This window comes from Aegilops tauschii, chromosome 2 (assembly GCF_002575655.3).
Source record: "Aegilops tauschii subsp. strangulata cultivar AL8/78 chromosome 2, Aet v6.0, whole genome shotgun sequence".
In the NCBI taxonomy this organism is placed as follows: Eukaryota; Viridiplantae; Streptophyta; class Magnoliopsida; order Poales; family Poaceae; genus Aegilops; species Aegilops tauschii.
Window position 1 is genome coordinate 58,209,079 of NC_053036.3, and position 25,519 is coordinate 58,234,597.

Consider the following 25,519-nt stretch of genomic DNA (forward strand, 5'->3'; position numbering starts at 1 on the left):
AGAGAAGAAGAAAAAATAGAATTTTTTCTATTTTTTCTTCTTCTCTTCTATTCCTTTCTTCTTCTCCTCTTCTTTTTCTTCTTTTTTCCTCTTCTTATTTATTTCTCCTCTTCTTCCTCTCCTCTTCTTCTCCTTTCTTCCTATTTCATCATTGTTCATATTTCATTGTTCATATTTCATTGTTCATATTTCATCATGTTCATATTTCGAAAAAAGTAAAGGTTTTGCCTAATGCATTGTTCATATTTCATCATGTTCTATGAACAAAAAAACATCATATTTCATCCACATCCATGCATACATCATATATGTGATCATCTATGAAAAAAACATCATATTCTATAAAAAAAATCATTACATATATATATGAACAAAAACAATTATGATAACAAGCATATATATCATCATATATATAAAAAACAAGCATATATATATGAAGAAAAAAGAAAAAATGCTAGGGAGGGCGCCGGCCGGACCAAGGTGAGGTGGACCGCGGGGTCGGCGGCGAGGATGGCGACGGGGCAGTGGGCGCGCGCTCGGGGTAGGGGGTGACGGCGGCGAAGGGCGGGGCAGGGCGACGGCGACGACGGGGACGGGCCGGGGCGGCGCGCGTCGAGGCAGGGGCGCGGCTGACGGCGAGGGCGCGGGCAACGGCGACGACGGGCACGAGCGACGGCGACGGCGGGGGCGGCGGGCGGCGTCGGGGCAGCCTGGCGGCGTCGGCGTCGTCGGGGCAAACTGCAGATGAACTCTGAAAAATTTCCTAAGTGTTTGCTTATATAGCAAAGCCTTTAGTCCCGGTTCGTGGCACCAACCGGGACTAAAGGTAGGCATTAGTCCCGGTTGGTGCCACCAACCGGGACCAAAGCCCTCTTTTCAGCAGCCCAAAGGGAGGGAAGCGGCGGCCTTTGGTCCCAGTTGGTGGCACCAACCGGGACTAAAGGGGGGCATTGGTCCCAGTTGGTGCCACGAACCGGTACCAATGCACCCCTTTAGTCCCGGTTGGTGGCACCAACCGGGACCAAAGGCCTCTTGCTGCTCGCGTCGCGGCCAAAAGTTTAGTCCCACCTCGCTAGCCGAGGGGCGCCCGCACCAGTTTAAAAGCCCCGGCGCGGCTGCTGTCTCGAACTCCTCTCTATAGCAGGCTTCTGGGCCTAACTTTGGCGCGCTGCCCGTTGAGCCTTCTAGCCCTTCTGGGCCTGTATTTGCAAACCCGAGGGTTGGAAGGCCCAGCGGGTAGCGCCCCAACAATTTCTTTTGCTGTATTTAGTTTTTTTGTTTTCTTTTTTGCTTTATTTATTTTGTTTTGTTTCTACTTACAACAAAAAACTTTTTTATTTTATTTTGTTTCTAATTACTTATTTATTTTACTTTATGATAATTCTTTTTGCTATTAAAGTTTCTATCAAAAAAAGTTCTTTATGAAAATTCTTTTTGCTGTATTTAGTTTTTTTGTTTTCTTTTTTGCTTTATTTATTTTGTTTTGTTTCTACTTACAACAAAAAACTTATTTATTTTATTTTATTTTGTTTCTAATTACTTATTTATTTTACTTTATGATAATTCTTTTTGCTATTAAAGTTTCTATCAAAAAAAGTTCTTTATGAAAATTCTTTTTCTTTTAATGATTTTGAACAGAAAATACTTCGATAATTTTAGTTGCATCAATTTCATCACTACTGTATAAACAAAAAGTTTGAGAGTAAGCATTACATAATCTCCAAGATTTTTTTTTAAGGAGTATTCAGAGTTTGCCTCGATTTGGTACCGCTCGCGCAGCCCGCACCGCCTGTATTTTCCATATCCATACGATCGCGCTCTACCACTGAGCTAATAGCCCGTCGCGCGGGCCTCCCAAAGGGAGGCCTGCTACGCCCGTAATGGAATGGTAGGGTTAAAAAAAAGGAAGTGTGGAAAAAATAAAGTGTTCGGAAACATCAGGAACGTAACAGATATTTCTTGGTTTCAACTTTGCGACATCAAAAGAGAAAGCGGCCCCCTTTTGTGAGGGGGCACCCCTTCTCCCGAAGTTACGGGGCTATTTTGCCGGAATTTTCCCATTTTTTCTTCTGCTCTTAAGTCTCTAAATTGAGAAAGTCTAGTTTTCGATATGATTTTAGTTTCAATAATACTAGAGGTTTCTTATAATATTTTGAACAGAAAATACTTTGTTAATTTTAGTTTCATAAATTTTATTAAAGTTTATTTTATTTTGTTGTAACACAAGAAGTCCGGAGTTGTAATAAGTTATTAAAAATAAAAAAGAGGCGCAATGCTTGTTGATTAGCTTCAAGCCTTTCGGAATAGTGTAGACTGCACTGCACATAGCTCCATGCAGCCTACCTTATTCCTCAAGGCTTGAAGCTAAGCAACGTGAAGGTGAGCATTGCGCCTCTTCTTCATCGTCTCTGCACTCAGGGCTTATAAACCGCTCCTAGTGCCTCTCAGCTAGCGAGGTGGGACTAAAAAACTGCTTAGTAAGAAACTCTAGTACCGGTTCGTGCCACGAACCGGTACTAAAGGTGCTCGTGGGGCCACAGCCTCATTAGTACCGGTTCGTGGCACCAACCGGGACCAAAGGGTGGAATTGGTCCCGGTTCGTGCCACCAACCGGGACCAATGGCCTTGCACAGCGGCGTGGTGGTGGGAGTTTAGTCCCACCTCGCTAGCTGAGAGAGAGCCGCACCTGTTTATAAGGTGCGGTGCGCCTGAGCTGTCGAGCTCCTCTCTAAAGCAGGCTTACGGGCCTAACCTCTCTGTACGTGCCTGTGGGCCTACTGGGCCTTCTGCGGGCCTGAATCCTGGCCCATGGATGGGTTTCTAATCGTATTCAGGCCGTGGTGGCCCAGTAGGTAGCATAATTTTTAATTTTTGGCCTGTTATTTTTCATGCATTTACTAATTATTTTGAGCTAGAAGACCCTAAAATTGAAAAGCATTTCAAATGAACTCTGAAAAGGTTGGCATGGTATCATCATTTCATCCACATAGCATGTGCAAGAAAGTTGAGAGGGTTACGGCAAAAACTAGATGCACTTCGTGTACAAAATGGACAATGGTATCATACTCGTCTGTTACAAAGTTGGCATGGTATCATCATAATAGTTGCGGGAGAAAGTCTTCACTTTTTCTTCGCTTGTGTCATTTGCTTATTGCGCCGTAACCATGGATAATCTTCATCGTTTATCAGGATGCTTGGGTCAGCCTTGACTTTCAAGGGAGGAATTTCATGAAACTTTTCATAATCTTCAGACATGGCTGTCTTGCCCTCCACTCCCACAATGTCCCTTTTTCTGAAAGACCTATGTGGCGCTTTGGCTCATCGTATGATGTATTCGCTTCCTTATCTTTTCTTTTTCTCGGTCGGGTAGACATGTCCTTCACATAGATAACCTGTGCCACATCATTGGCTAGGACGAACGGTTCGTCAGTGTACCCAAGATTGTTCAGATCCACTGTTGTCATTCCGTACCGTGGGTCTACCTGTACCCCGCCTGTGACAGATTGACCCATTTGCACTTAAACAAAGGGACCTTAAAATCATGTCCGTAGTCAAGTTCCCATATGTCCATTATGTAACCATAATATGTGTCCTTTCCCCTCTCGGTTGCTGCATCAAAGCGGACACCGCTGTTTTGGTTGGTGCTCTTTTGATCTTGGGCGATCGTGTAAAATGTATTCCCATTTATCTCGTATCCTTTGTAAGTCAATACAGTCGAAGATGGTCCCCTGGACAACGAGTACAACTCATCACAAACAGTGGTGTCACCTCTGAGACGTGTTTCCAACCAACTGCTGAAAGTCCTGATGTGTTCACATGTAATCCAGTCGTCACACTGCTCCGGGTGTTTGGAGCGCAGACTGTTCTTGTGTTCATCGACATACGGGGTCACCAAGGTAGAGTTCTGTAGAACTGTGTAGTGTGCTTGAGACCAAGAATATCCGTCCCTGCATATTATTGAGTCCCCTCCAAGCGTGCCTTTTCCAGTCAGTCTCCCCTCATACCGCGATTTCGGGAGACCTATCTTCTTAAGGCCAGGAATGAAGTCAACACAAAACCCAATGACATCCTCTGTTTGATGGCCCATGGAGATGCTTCCTTCTGGCCTAGCGCGGTTACAGACATATTTCTTTAGGAATACCATGAACCTCTCAAAGGGGAACATATTGTGTAGAAATACGGGCCCCAGAATGACAATCTCGTCGACTAGATGAACTAGGACGCGCGTCATGATATTGAAGAAGGATGGTGGGAACACCAGCTCGAAACTGACAAGACATTGCGCCACATCACTCCTTAGCCTTGGTATGATTTCTGGATCGATCACCTTCTGAGAGATTGCATTGAGGAATGCACATAGCTTCACAATGGCTAATCGGACATTTTCCGGTAGAAGCCCCCTCAATGCAACCGGAAGCAGTTGCGTCATAATCACGTGGCAGTCATGAGACTTTAGGTTCTGAAACTTTTTCTCTGGCATATTTATTATTCCCTTTATATTCGACGAGAAGCCAGTCGGGGCCTTCATACTGAGCAGGCATTCAAAGAAGATTTCTTTCTCTTCTTTCGTAAGAGCGTAGCTGGCAGGACCTTCATACTGCTTCGGAGGCATGCCGTCCTTTTCGTGCAAATGTTGCAGGTCCTCCCGTGCCTCAGGTGTATCTTTTGTCTTCCCATACACGCCCAAGAAGCCTAGCAGGTTCACGCAAAGGTTCTTCGTCACGTCCATCACGTCGATTGAAGAGCGGACCTCTAGCTCTTTCCAGTAGGGTAGGTCCCAAAATATAGATTTCTTCCACATGGGTGCGTGTCCCTCAGCGTCATTCAGAACAGCTAGTCCGCCGGGACCCTTTCCAAAGATTACGTGTAAATCATTGACCATAGCAAGTACGTGATCACCGGTACGCATGGCGAGCTTCTTCCGGTGATCTGCCTCGCCTTTGAAATGCTTGCCTTTCTTTCGACATTGATGGTTGGTCGGAAGAAATCGACGATGGCCCAAGTACACATTCTTCCTGCATTTGTCCAGGTATATACTTTCAGTGTCATCTAAACAGTGCGTGCATGCGTGGTATCCCTTGTTTGTCTGTCCTGAAAGGTTACTGAGAGCGGGCCAATCGTTGATGGTTACAAACAGCAACGCGTGCAGGTTAAATTCCTCCTGTTTGTGCTCATCCCACGTACGTACACCGTTTCCATTCCACAGCTGTAAAAGTTCTTCAACTAATGGCCTTAGGTACACACCAATGTCGTTGCCGGGTTGCTTAGGGCCTTGGATGAGAACTGGCATCATAATGAACTTCCGCTTCATGCACATCCAAGGAGGAAGGTTATACATACATAGAGTCACGGGTCAGGTGCTGTGATTGCTGCTCTGCTCCACGAAAGGATTAATGCCATCCGCGCTTAAACCAAACCATACGTTCCTTGGGTCAGCTGCAAACTCTGCCCAGTACTTTCTCTCGATTTTTCTCCACTGCGACCCGTCAGCGGGTGCTCTCAACTTCCCGTCTTTCTTATGGTCCTCACTGTGCCATCGCATCAACTTGGCATGCTCTTCGTTTCTGAACAGACGTTTCAACCGTGGTATTATAGGAGCATACCACATCACCTTCGCAGGAACCCTCTTCCTGGGGGGCTGGCCGTCAACATCACCAGGGTCATCTCGTCTGATCTTATACCGCAATGCACCGCATACCGGGCATGCGTTCAGATCCTTGTACGCACCGCGGTAGAGGATGCAGTCATTAGAGCATGCATGTATCTTCTGCACCTCCAATCCTAGAGGGCATACGACCTTCTTTGCTGTGTATGTACTGTCGGGCAATTCGTTATCCTTTGGAAGCTTCTTCTTCAATATTTTCAATAGCTTCTCAAATCCTTTGTCAGGCACAGCATTCTCTGCCTTCCACTGCAGCAATTCCAGTACGGTACCGAGCTTTGTGTTGCCATCTTCGCAATTGGGGTACAACCCTTTTTTGTGATCCTCTAACATGCGATCAAACTTCAGCTTCTCCTTTTGACTTTCGCATTGCGTCCTTGCATCGACAATGACCCGGCGGAGATCATCATCATCGGGCACTGGTTCCTCTTGATCTTCAACAGCTTCCCCCCTTGCAGCATCATTGGGCACATCGTCTGGTTCCTCTTGATCTTCAGCAGCTTCCCCCGTTGCAGCATCACCGTATTCAGGGGGCACATAGTTGTCATCGTCCTCTTCTTCTTCACCGTCTTCCATCATAACCCCTATTTCTCCGTGCCTCGTCCAAACATTATAGTGTGGCATGAAACCCTTGTAAAGCAGGTGGGTGTGAAGGATTTTCCGGTCAGAGTAAGACTTCGTATTCCCACATATAGGGCATGGACAACACATAAAACCATTCTGCTTGTTTGCCTCAGCCACTTCAAGAAAATCATGCACGCCCTTAATGTACTCGGAGGTGTGTCTGTCACCGTACATCCATTGCCGGTTCATCTGCGTGCATTATATATAATTAAGTGTGTCAAAAACCATTACAGAACATCATGAATAGATAATTAAGTGACCAAATTAATAGAAGTTCATCATCACATTAAAACCAAAGTACATACATAGTTCTCATCTAACAACATATATATAGCTCTCCAGAGCATCTAATTAATTAAACCATACATTGAAACTATGTAAAACATTTCAATGCGAAAACAAATGCGATCATAATCGCAACCAAGGTAACAATTGATCCAACGGCATAATGATACCAAGCCTCGGTATGAATGGCATATTTTCTAATCTTTCTAATCTTCAAGCGCATTGCATCCATCTTGATCTTGTGATCATCGACGACATCCGCAACATGCAACTCCAATATTATCTTCTCCTCCTCAATTTTTTTTATTTTTTCCTTCAAATAATTGTTTTCTTCTTCAACTAAATTTAACCTCTCGACAATAGGGTCGGTTAGAATTTCCGGTTCAACCACCTCCTAGATAAATAAAATCTATGTCACGTTGGTCGGTATATTTGTCATAAACAATAAATGAACCAAATAATTATAAAAAGATAATATATACCACATCCGAATCATAGACAAGACGAGGCCCGACGGGGGCGGATACAAAACCATCGCACTATGTAATAAGAAGGAATAATAAAAGTAACAAAATTAGACAAGTAACTATCTAAAGTAAGAATTTTTTTCCTTTCAGAAAGAAGATAAGAACAAGAGGCTCACCACGGTGGTGCTGGCGACGAGATCGGCGCGGGCGATCAACGGCGGTGAAGACGGGGACGGGACGTGACGGACCGCTAAACCTAGACAAATCTCGGGGAAAATGGAACTCGGAGGTCGAGTTTCGAGAGGAGAAAGATTAACTAGTGTGGCTCAGACATTTCATCGAACACCTCATTTGCATAGGAGGTGAGCTAGAGCACCCAAATGCCCTCCCTTCGCCGGCTAGAAAAAACAGAGCACTATGGAGTGCTCTGCTGTGGCGATGGGATATATATAGGGAACTCATTGGTCCCGGTTCGTGGCACCAACCGGGACTAAAGGCCTTTGGTCCCGGTTGGTGCCACGAACCGGGACCAATGACCCCCTTTAGTCCCGGTTGGTGGTACCAACCGGGACCAAAGGCCTTGTGCTGCCCCGCATCAAAAGTTTAGTCCCACCTCGCTAGTTGAGAGGGCTCGAGAGTGGTTTATAAGCGCTGCTGCGCCCACCCTCTCGAGCTCCTCTCAACTGCAGGCTTTCGGGCCTAACCGTTCTCTTTGCCTGTGGGGCCTACTGGGCCTTCTGCGGGCCTGAATCCTGGCCCATGGATGGGTTTCAAGTCGTATTCAGGCCGTGGTGGCCCAGTAGGTGGCATAATTTTTTTCTCTGTTTTTTGTTTTCTCTTTTGCTTTATTTGTTTTGTTTTGTTTCTACTTACAACAAAAAATTTATTTATTTTATTTCTAATTACTTATGTATCTTACTTTAATTATTTTATTCTTATTTATTTACTGCTGCTATTTTTATTTATTTTACTGCTGCTATTTTTATTTAATTTATTAAGGTTTATTTATTTTAGTTACTATAGTTTATTTTATTTTATTAAGGTTTATTTATTTTTATTTATTTTATTAAGGTTTATTTATTTTGTTTACTATAAAAAATGAACATAGATGCGCCTATAGAGAAAATTCAACCTAAATTCATAATAAATTTCTATGAAATTCAAAGAAATTTACTGTGAATTTAGGTCAAATTCCCTGTATAAGGGCATCTATTTTCACTTTGAGAGGAGCTCAACAAGGCAGAGAGGGACGGGCTTATAAACTGGTGTGAGCGCCCTTCGGTTGGCGAGGTGGGACTAAACACTGGCCGCAACTAGGACCAGCCCTTTAGTCCCGGTTTGTGGTATGAACCGGGACTAAAGGGTGGTGGGCCAGGAGCGTGGCCCATTGGTCCCGGTTTGTCCCACCAACCGGGACCAAAGGGGCCGGACGAACCGGGACCAATGCCCCCACGAGGCCCGGCAGGCCCCTGGCCGCACGAACCGGGACCAATGCTCGCATTAGTCCCGGTTCGTAACTGAACCGGGACTAATGTGAATATTGCCCTGTGACCAAAGCCCAGTTTTCTACTAGTGATTTGTTTAGATCTAGTCTTTGGTAGTGTGTCTACAGGTATGATCCTTTTGATCTAGGCATCCTCATCGGTATTGATTGTTGTTCTCGTGCGCTGGTTTTGTGAGGCCTTAGGACGAGGACTTCCCAACTATCTACAAGAAAGTTTACCCGGCTGCGACGAGGGAGGGGTGATTACGGAGGCATGCCTTCGGCCCGCTCCAAGGATTGTAGTAGTCGCTAGGTGGTCCACGAACCTAATTGTAATTTTTGATACTTTTAGTGTTCTTTGTATTATCACGAGAGATGATGAATAAATTAGAAGTTTCTCCCATGAAAGGAAAATAATAGAATTCTAGTACCGCTCATAAGAAAAATAATACTAGAATTCTAGTACTACCAATGTGTCGGTGCAACATCGACGAGCTTTTCTTCACAGTGGTGTGTATGAGATATCTTGTATGTGCCTTTTTAGTCATTTTTTATTAATTAATTAGGCAACTCCCTTTTTCTTATTAGTGGATTGACTCCTAACTAAAAGTCCATCTAATTCCTAAGATATATTTGGCAATTCATGACAGCATATCTCAAAGAACTAATAATACATCAAAATATATTTGACAAGAAAATAATTATTTTTGGTACAACGTTGGAATGAAAGAAGACCCCGACACTTAGGCTTGGGGGCCTGGTAGGCTTGGAGTTTTTTCTGTTAAAAGTGCATATGACTTTGCCTTCGAAGAGGCAAACAGGGCCGATTCTATTGCTTCAAGTTCAGCACCAAATGGCCGAAGATCCATGTGGAATCTCATATGGGCCGCTGAAGTACCTCCTACTGTTCGCAACTTTGCTTGGCGAGTTGTTACTGACTCATTACCTACCTGGGAGAATAAGCATAAATGAACTCTAGAAACGATGAACATTTGTCTGGTATGTGGTCTGGAACCGGAGAACAACTTCCATCCATTGTGTCGCTGTCCTATAGCTCGCTATCTATGGAAATATATGGCGGTGGTCTGGAACCTACCAAATGTGGATAGGGTTGAGCACACAAGGAAAGAATGGCTATTTCATGTGCTGCACTGCAACCCATGCAAGATATTGAGAGGAACATGCTGCTCATGACACTTTGTCGATGTTGGTTCATATGCAATGAGATTGTCCATCAGAAGAAGCCTCCCCCACTTGAAGTATCAAGGAAGTTCCTCGTCAGTTATCTTGAATCCTTGATCGCTGTCAAGACCAACTTGAATGGTGAGCCGTTGAAAGGGAAAACCGTTATCAGCTTTGATCGATCGCATGTTACATAATACACCGGCCAGGAGGGTGGAACCCTTGTCCTCTTGGGCGCCCCCTCCTGATGGCTGGGTGAAACTTAACTCGGATGGATCCTATTCCGCGGAGAACGCGGGAGCTGGCATGGTTTTGCGTGACTCTCGGGGAGCCATTATATTTTCTGCTTGCAGGACTTTCTTCTCGTGCCGAGAAGCTCTAGAGGCAGAGCTGGGCGCGTGCATGGAAGGTTTATCTCTAGTGACCCAGAGAAGCGACCTTCCGGTCATCATTGAGATGGACTCACTAGTGGCCGTCAAGATGATCCAAGGACGAGAACAAGATAGATCGATTTATGCTTCCTTAGTTAAGAAGATTAGATATCTCATGTCCCTTCGTGAATGTTGTATTACTCATGTTAGCCGCCTTGTTAATAAGGTTAGTGATAGCTTGGCAAATTCTGCCCGCATAGAGGGAAGAACAATGACTTGGATAGGGTCTGGTCCCTCTGTTGCGGTAGAACTAACAGCGGCTGATTGTAATCTTCTTGGTGGTTGAGTAATACAATTTTTAACTCGCAAAAACATATAAATTAGTATAGGAGGTTAGTGTGTCCTCTGTTTTTTACATTGTTTTTTAAGTAAAAACTTCGCGGCGGTACAAAGAACACGAGAAATAATAAAAATTACATCCATGTTCATAGACCATCTAGCGACGACTATAAGCACTGGAGCGAGTCGAAGACGCATCACCATCATCGTCCCTCCCTCCTCAGAGCCGAGGAAACCTTGTTTTAGTAGACAACCGGAAGGTCGTTGTGCTAAGGACCCAAAGGACCAGCGCATCAGAAAAAATAACCGCCGCAGGTGAAGAGAAGCGTAGATCGGTCCAACCTATAGACACATGAACCAGACAATAAAGATTGAATCCACACGTAGATCCACCGAAGACAAATACTAACGGAATCCCGTGAGATCCGCTGAAGACATACCTCTACATGCATTCAAACGATGCGAGAGGCACTGCCGGGACGAGGCCTAGAAGGGGAGAATCTTATTCCATATTCAGAGAGTCGTTGCCGTCTCGTCTTTCTGATCAGGAAAGAAACCCTAATCCCTAATCCCTAAACCCTAATCTTATTCCATATTCAGAGAGCCGTTTGCCTCCGCACGGTGACTCTGGAGGCCCCTGAAACCCTAGCCTAGTTTCCTTCAGGACAGCTCCCGCCGCCGCCGCCGCCGGCAGTGGCGGCGCCCGGTTCGCCGAAGGCGGAGGGCAGAGGAGGCATGCAGTTGTGGCACACCTGTGCGGAGGTGAACGGCGACAGTCGCGCGCGGAGGTGGCCTGTAGAGGTGGAAGACGAGGTGCAGCGGCGCCATGGTTGCCGGATCGGACGTGGCCGGCCTCGGCGGCGCGATCTACCCATGGCGTGCGGCGGCTGATGCGGGCCCATCTGTGCCCGATCTGGCCTAACGAAGGCGTGCATTAGGCGAGCGTGTTTCACAAGTCCAACTCTGATCCAGGCGGCGCAGTTCGGGTTCGATGATCCAACACCCAATCATGGCCTGATCTGGACCCATGATCGAAGCTTCTCGGATCGGGTTCGACCATGTGCACCTTCTATGCCGGAACACCATCGAGTTAGCGGCGTTCATCTTCCCTCTACTACTGGCCGGCAGCGTGGGGGCTGCGGGCTCGGCCTAAATAAAGGTGGTTCGGCCCTACTGTCTTTCGAGCGCCATGTCGTCGATCTGCTTCATGCGGACCTCCTCGATCGAGACATCAACGAGTTCCGGTCTTCCTCTCAGTGATTCCGCCAATTGGCGCATGACACCACTGGATATGAAAATGGGAATCGATCGGGTCTCCCGTTCCTGATAGTTGGCCAGTGATGCCTCATGAGGGAGTGGTGCGAAGCTTTGCTTTCTTGACAATGCCATGGGACATGTCTAAATATAGATTTCCATGGCAGTGACAGAGGGGGAGAAAGTCATGGTGTCTGTAATTGGAGGTTTTGTCATGGTGGAGAGATGTCGTGGCAGTGATGAAGAATGGCGGCACAGGTTTTTCCTGTCTGTCGGCTTTTCGACACTTGCAGCAGTGGCCTTGGAATGAGAGGGTGGCAGCACAGGTGGATTGCATTTTTGTGGTGCTCCTTGAGTACCGAGTCGCGAATTCCAAGGTGAAAACCTAATGTCTGGCCTTCATTGGTTGTGCTTGGCAATGGCCTTGCTGAAGACATTGTTTTAGGAATTCGGACTTTCTTCAGGGTGAAAACTCAAGATCTTCGATCGGGCGACGACAACGCTTGTGCTTTCCTTTCTTTTTGGAGGCGTCGTTTTTGAAGAATCTCTTTTGCGATCCAGGTGTTGTCTTCGGTGGTGGTTTAGAGTGTTGCTGTTGCGAGTGCTTCATCATCGCGACGGGGTCTTTGTTTTCTTTTTCTCTCTTTTTTTATTTTTTTCTTAGCTGTGTGCATCCTAGTTGTCTTTGAACAACTTATTGATGCAGAGGCTGGGTATAATAGGTATCTTTGCGATATTAATATATTTCCCTTGTCGAAAAAAAAACCTTAATCAAACTAAGAGAAACACATTAAAACAAAGCATGAGCCCTCCCATCGGTAAGGACCGGAACCATCGCTTCTTTATGGCCCTAAGACCATACGAGACCAGGCGGCACCGGCGGGAGGCGGAGAAATCTTAATCGCCTGGGAACCTTTTTTTTTTCATTGTTATATCCCCGATTAACTATAGGTTCTAGCTTGATAGTGCGTCGGTGCACTCATTTCGCGTTTCGCTCCATGCGTCGACTGTCTTTCTTTGACCAGCTTATCATCCATGCAATGATCACGCACTGAATGTATACCATTTACGCAATTCAAAATGCACGTTTAACTTGCACCACCTCACTTCCTTCCCTTCGCTTTGATCAGACGGGAAATCCTCAAACGTCCACGACCCCACGACGATTGCCCCGTCCGGATTAAGCTCGTCAAACAGTCATGGGGGAGCGTGGTTCGAGGATCCGCTAACAGTAAGGTTAATTACTTGGACATGGCTGTTACCTCCAGTACAGACAGCCGCGATTCTTGCTACTGCCGGAGATAATAAAAACAATAAAAAAACAGTATCTTTTTTAGCACTACCTTCGTCCTGCTTTATTGGTCCTTTTAGTATTTTATTAGTGTCAAATTTTGACTATAGATTTAACTAAAAAATAATAATGCATGTCAGCAAATATAGTATTATATTGTTGGTTCATATTTGAACATAGTTTTCAATGATATTATTTTTTGTTACATGCATTAACATTTTATTAGTTAAATTTAAAATCAAAATTTGACACAAAATACGAGGGGGACCAATAAATCAGGACGGAGGTAGTAACTGAAACGGCCAGCCAGAATCGGAAATATAAAAAATAGCCCACGGGCTAAGCCTGTGGCGGGGTTCCCTTCGGCGGCACACAGAAAACGAAGGCGCCAATGGAAAACTCCACGGATAACTGAGACTAAATCCTACTACCTTCATCCTGCTTTATTGGCCTCCTTTGTAATTTGTGCTAAATTTTGACTAAAGATTTAACTGATAAAATGTTAGTGCATGTTAACAAAATTTATATTGTTGGATTCGTATTTAAACATAGTTTTCAATGACTTTTTTGTGATATATATAAACATTTGGTTAGATTATCATGAGGTAGTATTGTTTTTTAGGAGCTACGTGAGGCATGCACGTGAGCTACCCACAACCAAACGAAACGCAGTCGCTGCTGCTGGTGTACCAGCGGCATGGAGGAGGCAGCGGCAGCGGCGGTGCATCGCATCCGAATCCATGACCACGAGGCGGTGGGGGGGAGGCCCACATGCGTGGCGCCGCGGGAGAGATACGGAATCATGGACCGGTAGCGGTATCTCTCCAATTCTCCATGGTTCCTTCCTCTCTCCTCGTCAGCGACAGGTAGGCGGATCGCATCCGAAACCAGGGGGCGCGGCACCCAGAGACCGACCCAACGATCCACCACGGACAAGTACACAGTACGCTGGTACAGACAGGGCAGGCGGCTAGCTGTAGCCGCGCTGGTCCTGACTCGGACGCCTGTCACGAACGCGCGGGGCAATTCATTCGCTGGCCTTTTTCCTCGACCCAGGCCTACCGCGGGTACTGCTAGTACTGGCGTGGTGGCTTGCGAGAATCAGAGCCCGCATGTACGTACACGAGGTACGTGCCCTGCGCTGCGGCTGGTGGCCGATTTTGGTATTTTGACCTTCGAAAAGCTAAACAGGATCTCTGACCCTTTTTCTATCGCCGAGGTTCACGGCGGTAGGGTAAATCAACCTACCGCCGAGGCCTTTGGCGGTACTTCATTTAAAGCTATTTTAAGTGGGTGACTCATTTCGTCCGCCCACGTTCGTTTAGATCGCCGTGGACAAAAACACTGGCCCAACGTGCCGACCCATTTCCAGAATTAGTCTGCCTTGCATTCGTGCGGACCCATTTTCGGCCTTAATTTGCGCCTGAAATGCGTCGGCGCGGACGCGCCGCGCGTCCCTTCGGTGTTCGTCGCGGTCCCACATGGCGGCTGGCCAATGACCAAACCCGGTCATATTTATGGCGACTACCGACACTGGGCCCACTCGCCCGTTTTAATCCACGCGTGCGGGAAGGGGGGGCTCATCCACTTCCGTCCACCTCTGCCCCCCCCCAACCACCCTCGTGCTTCCTCGTCGGCGACAACCAAAACCCTAGACACGGGTTTGTTCAGTGGTAGTGGCTCCGGCAAGAGCAAGGGGAACTTCACCCCCGGCGCTTCCTCCTCCTGTGCTCCTCCGGCACCGCCGGCGCCTACCCGCCCCGCTTGGTAGCATCTGCACATCCCCGTGCACCAAAGCGGTGGCACTGGGAGTTCAGGCAGCCGCTACCGTACCCCGACGTCACGCTGCCGCACCACTGGCACCTCGATCCGCAACGGATCCTGGTGTCGGCGGTACCGCGGACATAGCGGGCGCACGACGAGGAGGTGCGCAGGCGTCAGGCGCAGCTCACGCCGAGCAGCGGCGCATGCCCGAGTACGCGGTAGACTCTCCTCTTTGGGAGGTCTGGTTTGCCCTCGAACACGAGGAGCAAAGGCGGCTCGGCGTGCAGCACCACCAAGGCCGGAGGAGGACGAGGTTGCCTACCAGGCGGCGCTGGCGGCGGCCTTCGCGAACTCCATCATGGAGGAACGGCTGAAGGCGGAAGCGAACAAGGCCGACTACCAGGCGAGGCTGGCGGAGGCCATGGCCCTCTTTGCGGCCGGCGACTACATGTTGCCGCCGCCGCTCACCCTCACGACGCATGCGCCCGAGCCGGCCGATTAGTACGTGTGGACCCGCCAGCTGTGGGAGTTGGTCAGCCCCCCCCCCTTGTTTGGCTCGGCGCGACGCCGGCACAGGAGGCCATGTACCTAGAGCACTGGTGGCAGCACAAGCTGGCGGAGGAGCACGCCGATGGCGAGCAGCGCATGCAGAGGGAGCGGCAGGAGGAGGAGGAGCGCCCCGCGTCACCGCATTGCTGCCGCAGCAACAAACGCCAGAGGAGGCAGCCCTGGCGGCCTATCAAGCAACCTTCTGCTGGGCTGGGCTACCTCCCGTCTTCATCGACCTCACTGGCTGCGATGACAACGGCAAGGGCAAGGGCAAGGCGGACGTCTAGGGCGGGGTGCGGGTGCAGACTATTTTTAGTTTTAATTAATGCTTAATTGTGTTTTAAGTGGACTTTGGCCGGCGGTTGATCGGCCACATATGGTTAATTAAGTTTCTATTATGGTTATCTGTGCCACATGTTTTTCATTTTCTGCTTTTTTGTACATGTGCAAATTTGGGTTGACCTTCCGTTGGGCGCATCAGCCGACCCATATGAAAAAGCGGACGAGCCCGTTCGCATAGCCTACCCAAACTGACAAAAACGGGCAAACTGCGCGTCCGTTTGGGTCGCTCGGTTGGAGTTGCTCTTATCCACGTCAATGCAGTGCAGCCCTACCGCCACACAGGCTGGCGGTAGCCAGTGCAGCCCTACCGCCGAGTTGCCCAGCGATAGGTGTGTGCAAGCAATGTATTTGTTACTTAGAAAAAAATATGGTAGGGCATGCGCCCCTACTACCAAGAGCCTTGGCGGTAGGCTGGTTTGCCCTACCGCCATAGACCTCGGCGGTAGGGAAAGGGTCGTAGCTTGCGCAGGATCCGTAAGGGCATCTCCAATGGCAACTCGCAATTTCCCTCCGCATCCGTTCGCAGACCCGAGGGGGGGACCAGTCCGTGGACACGGATGTGGGAGGACGCCATCCAACCGTAGCCGCATATATTCGGACTTCCTCATTTTCTTCAAGTCTGCGCGATCAAAAAGCCGCATGCAAAGGGTACAGATGTTCAAATAGCTGCATACAACACTACTTCAAAATTTAAAAAGTTCAAATATTACATCCCAACATTGTTGTCCCCTTTCACAGCCGACTGATACTCAATCAGATTTTCCTTCAACTGCTCGTGAGTTGGTTGATGTCAAATTTGTTGATGCATTTGAATAAACCCTTCGAATGTGGCCGGATTCTGGTATGGAAGTTGGATACGATCACCCATATTTTCAAATTCCAGAGCTGCGGCAACATCGTCACCCTCATCCTCGACGATCATGTTGTGCATGATCACACAACATGTCATCACCTCCCACAAGGTTTCCGGATCTCATTGTTTAGCGGGTCCATGAACAACTGCAAAACAGGCCTGTAGAAGTCCAAAGGCCCTCTGGACATCCTTTCTAGCTGCCTCTTGTCTTTGCGCAAAGTGAGCCTTTTTCTAGCCAACTGGGTTTGAGATGGTGCTGAGAAAGGTAGCCCACGGAGGATAGATACCGTCAATCAGATAGTATCCCATGTTGTACTCATGTCCATTCACAGTATGGTGGCAAGCAGGAGCTTTTCGTTCAATCAGCCTCGCAAACAATGGCGATCGCTGCAGCACATTGATGTCATTGTGAGACCCATGCATGCCAAAAAAAGCGTGCCAAATCCAAAGATCATGTGATGCAACTTCTTGAAGAATGATTGTGAGCTTCTTAACATGACCCTGATATTTCCCTCGTAAAGCCTTCGGGTAGTTCTTCCATTTCCAATGCATGCAGTCAATAGATCCAAACAAACCTGGCCACCCTCTTGCTTCTGCGATTGCCAAGAGCCTCTCGGTGTCTGCCACAGTTGGTTATCTTAGATACTGAGGTCCGAACACCTCGACCACGACAGTTGCAAACCTGACCGTGGCCTCTCCACATATGCTCTCAGACATCTGTAGGTACTCGTCCCACGAATCAACGGTCGTGCCATATGCAAGCATTCGGAGAGCGGCCGTACATTTCTTGTAACCAGAGAAGGCAATCATTCCCACGACATCCTTCTTCAGGATGAAGTAGTCATAATAGGACCAGACGCCATCGTACAAACGATTGAAGACAGTCTTGTGAATCCGAAAAGGACGACGAAAATGGTCAGCGAATAGTGCATCGGGGGCAAAGTAGTCGGCCATCAATGTCAAATGATCACGCGCCCTGTTGTGATTGAGCACTCAGTGACCCTTGATCGAGCCCTTGAAATTGAGAACATGCTCCTATGCACGCTCCGCGTCTTCAAGGACCACGCACATCATCACTGTCTCATCTGAGTACTCCTCGTCCGACGAGCCACCGGACAACTCAACATACTGCTCGTATATGTACCCCAAATTGGAATCCATTGCTAGAAAAAAGAAGGGATAACTGTTTTCAGCTCCAGATTCATGATATGTCCATTTTGCATCATGTTTTTCTATTGTTATTTATGCTGTTTTTATGCATAATAATGCTTTTTGGAGTAATTCTAATGCCTTTTCTCTCATAATATGCAAGGTACACACAAAGAGGAAGAATTCCGGTAGCTAGAAATCTGAACCTGGAAAAGCTACGTTAGGCCACCTATTTTGCACAACTCCAAATAAGCTGAAACTTTACGGAGATTTTTTATGGAATATTTGAGGAATATTGGAGCCAATAAGTACCAGAGGGGGCCCACCAGGTGGGCACAACCCACCTGGGCGCGCCAGGGAGCCCAGGCGCGCCCTGGTGGGTTGTGCTCACCCAGGCCCACCTCGAGTGCCCATCTTCTGGTATATAAGTCATTTTGACCTAGAAAAAAATAAAGAGAGGACTTTCGGGATGGAGCGCCGCCGTCTCGAGGCGGAACTTGGGCAGGAGCACTTTTGCCGTCCGGCGGAGCGATTCCGCCGGGGGAACTTCCCTCCCGGAGGGGGAAATCATCGTCATCATCATCACCAACAACTCTCCCATCTTGAGGAGGGCAATCTCCATCAACATCTTCAACAGTACCATCTCCTCTCAAACCCTAGTTCATCTCTTGTGTTCAATCTTTGTATCAAAACTATAGATTGGTGCTTGTGGGTGACTAGTAGCAGTGTTGATTACATCTTGTAGTTGATTACTATATGGTTTATTTGGTGGAAGATTATATGTTCAGATTCAATATGTTATTTAATACCCCTCTGATCTTAAGCATGATTATCATTTGTGAGTAGTTACCTTTGTTCTTGAGGTCACGAGTGAAATCATGTTGCAAGTAATCATGTGAACTTGATATGTGTTCGATATTTTGATAGTATGTATGTTGTGATTCCCTTAGTGGTGTCATGTGAACGTCGAGTACATGACACTTCACCATATTTGGGCCTAAGGGAATGCATTGTGGAGTAGGTATTAGATGATGGGTTGTGAGTGTGACAGAAGCTTAAACCCTAGTTTATGCGCAATTTCGTAAGGGACCGATTGGATCCAAAAGTTTAATGCTATGGTTAGAATTTATTCTTAATACTTTTCTCGTTGTTACAGATGCTTGCGAGGGGGTTAATCATAAGTAGGAGGTTTGTTCAAGTAAGAACAACACCTAAGCACCGGTCCACCCACATATCAAATTATCAAAGTAGCGAACACAGATCGAATCAACATGATGAAAGTGACTAAATGAAATTCCCGTGTGCCCCCAAGAGCACTTTGCTTACTATAAGAGACCGTTTTGGAATGTCCTTTGCCTCAAAAGGATTGGGCTACCTTGCTACATTTTTGTTACTACTATCATTACTTGCTCATTACAAATTATCTTGCTATCAAACTACTCTGTTACTTACAATTTCAGCACTTGCAGACATTACCTTGCTGAAAACCACTTGTCATTTCCTTCTGCTCCTCGTTGGGTTCGACACTCTTACTTATCGAAAAGAGCCACAATTGATCCTCTATATTTGTGGGTCATCAATTCATCATACAGTTGCCGGGCATGGTGAGAATAGCAGTAGTGGATGGTATCTGGCTGGGCGGTCGAAGGACAGGGGTTGAACGGAGACGGAGGAGAAGCGGGGTGGAGCCCCGGAGGTGACGGAGACGCGGAGTTCCAGCGGGGGTGTGACGTGGTGGCCGGGGTGGTGGAGTGGCGGCGAAGGCAAGAGATAAAGAAGGAAGGAAAGAAAATAGGGAGGTTGGAGTCGCGGGGTCCGTGAAGGGTTTTTGGGTGGGCCGGGGGTGTCAGATTCCTACGTTTCGCGAGTGTCAGATTCCTACGTTTCGCAAAGCTCCCCACTGTTGTCTCCTGTTTGCAGGAGAAATCGCGTACAGACCGCCCCGCGGACCGATACAGGTCCGCGTTGGATGACTTCCGCTGTCTAGACAGATGCGGGCGGTTTGCGGGTCCGCCTTGGAGATGCCCTAAGGGCAGCTCCAAATCTGATGCACAATTTTGCGTCGGCATTTGTCCGTGGACTGGTCCCCGTCCGCGGACACTGATTGTGGAGGCCGCCATCCAACACTGCCCGCATACATTTCAAAAACCATTGGAACAAACCGGAAGAAATTCATGCAAACAAGGCCCGTGGTGGAGCTAGCAAATTGTTAGAGGATGGGCACACCGCAAACTAAAATACTCCACTTTGTTATACTAAAAAACATGTTTGGAAAAAGTGTGTAAAACAAAATCTAGGAACGAAAAAGTAAAAGATGTGATAATGTGAAATAACTAACAAATAATGTTGAATGTTTTCGTAGCTCCTCAATGAAATTGAATTTGGGTTTGAAAAATTACATATTTTATGAAACATGTGACACTGTATTTTCTCCAGAAATTTTAAAAACATCTGAGACGAGTACTTTTCACCAATTGTCAACGCAATTTGGTTTTCACTTTGCCGTCCGACGAAATCACTAATTAAGGAGTACTCGTTGCAAAGAACAGTCCATCTTCCCAGGTCACGACAAGTGGCGCAGATGCAGCGCGCAACTTGTCGCAACCTGGGAGTTTTCCCTTTCTTAGTAGATTTGTTTATTCAAAACGTTTTATCTCTTAAACCGTGCGTCCAAATCTCAAACCGTTTTCACCATTGGATTCCTTGCGTCGAGATCTTCAAAACTAGATTCCATGTTGATAGGTAATGACGAACTTTTTTTTTCACGAAAAAATCAAACCGGGAGCACGGTTTTTTTTCCTTTTCGAAAGAGGCACGCTCGTGCCTCTCGCGAAATCACAACCGTGCCTCTCGTGGAAGCAAAACCGTGACTCTCGTGGAAAGAAAAAAAAACAGGAAACACGTTTTTTTTCCTTTCCGAAAGAGGCACGCCCGTGACTCTCGCGAAAGCACAACCGTGCGTCTGGCAAAAGCAAAACCGTGACTCTCGCGAAAGAAAAAAAAACAGAAAACGCGCATTTTTCCCTTTCCGAAAGAGGCACGCCCGTGCCTCTCGCGAAATCACAACCGTGCCTCTCGTGAAAGCAAAACCGTGACTCTCGTGGAAAGAAAAAAAAATAGAAAACACGTTTTTTTTGTTTCCGAAAAAGGCATGCCTGTGAGTCTCGCGAAAGCACAACCGTGCCGCTGGCAAATGCAAAACCGTGACTCTCGCGAAACAAAAGAAAACAGAAAACGCATATTTTTTCCCCTTTCCGAGAGGCACGGCCGTGACTCTCACGAAAGCACAACCGTGCTTCTCGCGGAAGTAAAACCGTGACTCTCACAAAAAAAAAACAAAAAACGCGTTTTTTTCGTTTCCGAAAGGCACGGCCGTGACTCTCGCTAAAGCACAACTGTGCCTCTCGCAGAAGAAAAAATGTGGCTTTTCACGAAAGGAAAAAAAAAGTAAACGCGTTTTTTGCGCAAAAAAAAAATTTCAAGAGAAAGAAAAGAGAGCGCGGCCGGACTCAAAACTTGGTCTCCTGTATGATTGTGACAGCTGCTACAATCGTGTTCGTGATGGACTAGTAGTTCGGCCCGTCTTAAGTCAAAACGAGCTGCGATTTCATTGTTTCTTCTCCATTTTCAAGGTTTTTTTGTTTACTTTTTTTTCTTCATTTGTATCCGTTTTCCTCCTTCTTATCTCTTTACCTTTTCTTTTCTTTAGTTTTGTTTTTTTATACATTCTCCTTTTTTGTTTTTTGTTTTTGTTTTTCTTTTGTTTCTTTCATTGCTTCTATCGGTATTTTCATTCTCTTTTGCATTTGTTTCTTCAGTTTTATTTTTCATTTTTCTTTTTCTGTGGTTTATTTTTGTTTCTAAACATTTTTTGAATACATGCTTAATATTTTCCCTAAACATTTGTAACATTTTTTCATACATGGTCAATTTTTTCCTTTTTTCCATTTCTTCAATTTTTTATTAATAGTCTTCAAATAAAAAATAACATTTTTAATACATGATCAATATTTTTTTCTACACATTTAAATTTTTTCAAACATTTGTTTAAACACTTGTTCAACATCTTTATCAAAAGCTTGAATAACATTTTTATGTACATGATAAAAAAATTCAGCATTTATTTAATACATGGTAAACATTATACTTGATTAACATTTTTCAAATACTTGTTCAATATTGTTTTCAAATGCTTGATTAAAAAAAATTCAAATAGTTGTTCAACATTTTTTTTCCAGCTTGATTAACATATTTATATACATGATCAAAAAAATTCATCAACTAGGCGATGGCCTAATATGGCCCAAAGAGCAAACAAAATTCGCATGGTGGCTGGCGGAGCAACTAGTTGACGAGCGCTCCTTCGGGATCTCACAACGATCAGCGCCACTTGGCGTGTTCCCAGCCGCCCGCCACATGTCGCGCTCTAGGTGCTCCCTTCGGATTTTTTTCCGCACGAGTTTTTTTGCCTTTTAAACGTTTTTTCGGTTTTTTTGACGTTTCGGTTTTCCACCGGTCTTTCTTAGCTTTTGGCTAATTTTTTTTCTTTTTTTGCGCAAAAAAACATGTTTTTTTTTCGCGAGAGTCACGGTTTTGCCTCCGCGAGAGGCACGGTTTTACTTTGGCGAGAGTCACGGCCGTGCCTCTCAGAAACGAAAAAAACACATTTTTGTTTGTTTTTTTCCTTCCGCAAGAGACATGGCCGTGCCTCTCAGAAAAAAAAACACGTTTTCTGTTTTTTCCCTTTTGAGAGAGGCACGTTTTTTGCTTCCGCGAGAGGCACGGTTGTGCTTTCACGAGAGGCATGGCCGTGCCTGTCGGAAACGAAAAAAACGCGTTTTCTGTTTTTTTCGTTCACGAGAGACATGGTTTTGCTTCCGCGAGAGGCATGTTTGTGCTTTCACGAGAGGCACGGCAGTGCCTCCTCGGAAACGAAAAAATGTGTTTTTCTTTTCTGCGAGAGGCACGGTTTTGCTTCCGCGAGAGGCACGGTTGTGACTTCGCGAGAGGCATGGGCGTGCCTCTTTCGGAAAGGGGAAAACCCGTGCTCCCGTTTCGGTTTTTTCATCCGATTTTTTTCATAAAGAAAAGTTCGTCAAAACTTATCAACATGGGATCTAGTTTTGAAGATCTCGACGCGAGGAATCCAACGGTGAAAACGGTTCCAGATTTAGACGCACTGTTTAATAGATAAAACATTTTGAATAAACGGATCTTGATTTCGGGTGGCTGGTGGTAGCGAGTACTAAGGCCCATGTGTCCAGGGTGCGTTCTAGTTGGCCCAGTTAAAGAAAGGAATTGTTTTCCAGTACCAATCATCGAGAGCTCCTATGTGACACTCTTTGCGTCAAAGAGTTGACGTTTCGCATAGGGGCGGCTCACCTGGGTCGGCCCATTTGTCGTTCGCGACGTGAAAAAATGCGAAAAACTGAGCGAGCTACATCTGAGGATCCGAACCCCTGACTACGTAGTCAAGCGTGCGCGCTATGCTAGCCGCTGCGCGAACCTGGTTCTTGTGCTAGTTATCCATCGCAACACTTGAAGAAATCCAACGACAATGGCAAAAACCTGACCATTCGCAAAAATTCAATCTAGGTGAGGGATCAAACCAAGTACCTCCTGAAAGCAAACAAGGATGATAGCCACTATGACTCCTTGGTGTCTACATCTGTAATGGGAACCTGTTCTATATCAACTATAAGCAGCAACAGACGTAAACTTTTTTGAAATTTGGAACGTGATTATCTTTTTGAAAAAGGTAAAAATATTTTGAAACACAAACATTTTCAAAATTTCAAAAAAAAAATCAAAACCTCGAAATTTTTGTGAAAATGCGAACATTTTTTAGACTCTCAAATATTTTTTTTTGAAAAAAAGAAATAAAATAAAAAATGAGAACATTTTTTGAAATTACGAAGAGTTTTTAAAAAGAAGCAAAAAATTTCAGAGAAACAGGGAAAAAATTGAAAATGTGAACATTTGTCGAAATTATGATTTTTTTCGCGAAGCACGAACATTGTTTTTGAATTTGTGAAAGTTTTTGGAAAGCTAGAATATTTTCTGCAATTTCTGAACATTGTTTGAATTTGCGAAATATGTTCGCGTTTCTTGGTGACCAATATTTGAAAGTGGGAACATTTTTAAAAATTGTTTGACAACATGATTTTTCTTAATTTGCGAAAAAATAGAAAGTAGGTACTTTTTTGAATTTACGAAGCAATTTTCAAAACGTGAACATTTTAACAATTTGTGAACAAATTTTGAAAGTGAGAACATTTTCTGATTTTATAAAGTGCGTACATTTGAAAATTTTAGATTCTATATTTTAAATTTTGGAAAACATGTCGTATAAGAAGCGAGCAAATATTTGTAAATCTATTTTTTTTGGAATTTCGTATTTTTTTGAAAATAGAAACAGTTTTTAATTAATATATAAAAAAATATAACATGCAAGCATTTTTGAAATTTCTGCACATTTGTTGAAAAGGAAAAAGGAAATAAAATAAAAAAGGAAAGGAAAGAAAAACAGAAATAGAAAAAATGAAAAAAATGAAAAAAATGAAAAAGGAGAATAAAGAAGAGAAACGAAAATGGAGGGTGAAGAAAAAGGAAACAGGAAAATAAAAAAAAATAAAAAATAAGCTAGAAACAGAAAAGTAAAAATAAAAAACTTGTTTAGGAACCTTCTAGAACGTTCCCAAGACTGGGATTGGTGTAACGCACGCCTGGCTTGTAAATGGGCCAACCTGTCTCGGTCGAGGCATGTGCATGTCCCGGTCAATTTGACCCAGAATGTGTCAAATAGAAAAATCCCCGATCAGGCGAAGAAAAAAAAATGTCATGTTTATTCGTGAGAAAAAGTTGGAGTCGAACTCGTCTGGCCGAATTAAATCCGAGCGCTTGCAACGAACGGGTTGCGAGTTCGAACACCCGTCCCAGCACAGTTTTTTGACGCTTCGAAAGCAGAATGGGCCGGCCTAGGTTGAAGTGCTTCACGCTCCTGTTTGCAAAATGCACTGCAAAATAGAGATCGGTGCCATTTTTGAGCGTTTCTGCGAGTTTGGTCGCTTTGTCAGCTCTCCAAAGCCAGGAAAAAATAGAGATCACATACGCGCGGGAATCGAGCCTGGGCACGTGCACTCGGACGGTAAAATTGCCGGACTAAGATAAAACTAGTCTACATTTGATATAAACTAGACGAAATTCATTACATTTCAAACATTTTTTAGCTAAGCATTATACTAGACTAAGATAAAAACTAGTCTACGGCCGGCGCCGACGGATATCCATTCCCATGACACAGATATCCTTGACTAGTCTACTGCCGGCCACGACGGATTTTCATTGTCTTCCCCATGTCTAGCAGCCCGTTCATCGTATTGCCGTGAGCCCTAGAGGTATATGCTTCAATGCAAAGGATGACTCGCTTCTCCATCTTCCGTAGCGCTGCTCATCAGAGTGGAACCGCCCGGATGTGCCTTAGCCGGAGAGGAAGGGGACGGCGGTGGCCTGCGACCGGGCAAGACACCAGCTGTGTATGCCGGCGTCGTCTTGACGGTGGCCTTCATGGGACCCAAGCAGCGGCGACCACCCATGTTCTACTTTCTACTCGATGATGGTGGATGGCACGGACGTGTTGGTCACCGTTTCGTTGATCTGCGTGAAGCCATCTTCTTTCTCCGCCGTAGGGCGCGGTTATGTGTTTGTTGATGGTGGATGGCGCGGTGGCAGGCACGGGAGGAGCGTATGACAAGGTGTCCTTCATTGCAACCAAAATGCCTGCCCCGCCGTGCTCTACTGTGTGTCGGCCTGGAGCAACTCACCACTCCCCGACGAGCTGGCTTGGAGGGTGTCGTGGAATTGTCACGGCAGCTGTCCTAGTGAAAGGACTTAGTCGTGGAGCC